Consider the following 2684-nt stretch of genomic DNA (forward strand, 5'->3'; position numbering starts at 1 on the left):
AATGATACAACAGTTTGTTCAGTTTGATGGTTTGCAGGACGAGGATTCTAACGATAACTTGGCAAATTTCCTAGAATTTTGCGATACATTTAAAATCAATGGCGTTCTGTCTTCAATTGTTTCTCTTTTCGTTAAAGAATAAGGCTAAACAGTGGTTGAACTCATTACCACGAGGGTCAATCACTACTTGGGAACAAATGACCAAAAATTTTTTATTAAAATATTTTCCACCAGCTAAAACAGCCAAATTACGTAATGATATATCTTCTTTTGTCCAGATGGATTTAGAAACACTCTACGATGCATGGGAGAGATACAAGGACCTTTTGAGAAGGTTTCTTCACCATGGGTTACCGCTTTGGCTACAGGTTCAAACGTTCCATAATGGCTTGAATCCTTCGACTCAGCAGATGATTGATGCAGCAGTTGGAGGAACTATCAATAATAAGACACCTGAGGTGGCTTACGAATTTATTGAGGAGATGTCACTGAATAACTATCAGTGGCAAGTTATGAGAACAAAGCCGACGAAAGTAGCTGGTGTTTTCAACTTCGACGCGTTTATTATGCTATTTAACCAAGTAGAACTTTTAAATAAAAAGATTGACAGTTTGTATGGTTCTACGCAGGTACATCTAGTGATGAGGTGCGATTCGAATAGAGGAGGAGCGTGCACAGAATATGAACCCTTCAACCCTAGCATCAAAGAGGAACAAGTCCAATATGTGGGTAACAATAACTCTAGATTCCAAAATAACCCATATAGTAATGTTTATAATGCTGGTTGGAGGAACCATCCCAATTTCTCGTGGGGCGGTCAAGGAAATCAAAGACCACAACATCCTCTGGGTTTCCAACAACTACCCTACCAACAGGAAAAGAAGTCGAACCTTGAAGAGATGCTCTTAAAGTTTATCTTGGTGCCAGAAACCTGTTTTCAAAATACCGAGACAGCGCTTAAGAATCAACAAGCATCAATCCAAGGGCTCGAAACTCAGATTGGACAGCTTGCCAAATTGATTTCTGAACGACCACAAGGTAGCTTGCCAAGCAACACAGAATCTAACCCAAGGGAGCAACTCAACTCGATTACTAGTCAAGATGAAGAATGGTTAGTCATATCTGTACCAGAACCAACATAAGAAACTGAGATAAGCAAAGGTAAAGGTGAGGTCGACCATAATGAGCAGAAACCGATAAGTACAGAATACAAACCTCATGTGCCATACCTCAATGTGACAAGGAAAGACCGCTCAGATGAACAATTTGGTAAATTCCTTAAACTTTTAAAGAAACTACATATTAACTTACCATTTATTTAAGCACTTTCGTAGATGCCAAACGCAGTCAAATTTTTAAAAGAGCTTTTAGCAAATCAACGAAAGTTAGATGAAAGGTCGCATGTGGAGCTGAACGCGGTTTGCTCAGCCATTCTTCAGAATAAGCTACCCAACAAATTGAAAGACCCAGGGAGTTTTACAATTCCTTGCTTAATTGGTAGTTTAGATGTTAATAATGCATTAGCTGATTTAGGGGCTAATATTAACGTAATGCCTTACGAAATGTTTAAACAACTAGGTCTTGGGAAACCCAAACAGACTAGGATGAGCATTCAATTAGCAGATAAAACTATAAGATTTCCTAGGGGTATTATTGAAGATGTGCTAGTTAAAATCGATAAATTTATATTTCCCGTTGACTTTGTTATTCTAGACATAGAGGAGGATAGTAACACTCCTTTGATTTTAGGAAGGCCCTTTTTAGCAATTGCTAAAACAATTATTGATGTTGGCACAGGTGAGCTCACACTTCATGTGGGAGACGAAACAATCACCCTTCAAGCTCGTAATTCTAGCAACACATCAGAAATTGAAGGTGATCGTCTAAACCATTCTACTAAAACTGACAATATGGTGTAACCTACTTTGCAGGAAATGAGTCTGAAGGAAGTACATGAGCCATTCTTAAGCAATAGTATATGACCTATTCATGAAGAACGAAGGCTACACATCGAGGAGCTAGATGAATGGCAGACGCATAAACAGTGTTGAAAAGATGAAATATAACAAAGGTATATCTTTTTTATCAGAGGTTGAATCAATCATCATCAGAAGAATTAAGCCAAAAATTAGGATACATTCTGGGAAAATAAAACTTCCATCGAAGAGAAGCAAATGAAAGGCTTTCATAAAACTTCTCGTAGAATCGAGAATGAAGTTTTCATTCTGTACATGCCAGATCATGAATTAGTAACTGCATCCAATCTCCAAAAAAAATCCCAATTGTTTCGAACTTTCTAGTTTTGGAATGGGAATATTTGCAGAATCCTCATGAATAGGCTCAAATATTGGTACTAAAGATGAAGAAACAAGGTTAGTTTTTTGGCTCTGAGTGTATACTAAACAATGCCTTAGGTTATCCCTAGGTATCTCAATAGGCACAAATTTAATCAACCAAACAATCCCAAATTCAACAATCTATCATACACACTAGCGTGCTCATTTCCCTGTATTCTTTATATCATCTGGTGCATTCAATTGTTTAATGCTTATTTACGGTGTAAAATACAAAACTTAGTAGTGTAATCATAAAAAAATTAAAATCACCTACTTTCATGCCAAATTTATACTAAATACAATCAACCTATATACATGCTCCTAACCAATCACTTGTTTTTCTACAAG

General features: G+C 37.0%; 1 non-coding gene across 1 annotated transcript; it reads right to left on the reverse strand.

The window, feature by feature from the left end:
* Window positions 1-245: 245 nt before the first annotated feature.
* Window positions 246-352, reverse strand: LOC128292033 (small nucleolar RNA R71). The gene has a single exon (XR_008282017.1). It is a non-coding gene; the product is annotated as a small nucleolar RNA R71 (small nucleolar RNA).
* Between the last annotated feature and the right edge of the window lie 2332 nt (window positions 353-2684).

The sequence above is a fragment of the Gossypium arboreum genome, chromosome 4 (assembly GCF_025698485.1).
Source record: "Gossypium arboreum isolate Shixiya-1 chromosome 4, ASM2569848v2, whole genome shotgun sequence".
NCBI lineage: Eukaryota > Viridiplantae > Streptophyta > Magnoliopsida > Malvales > Malvaceae > Gossypium > Gossypium arboreum.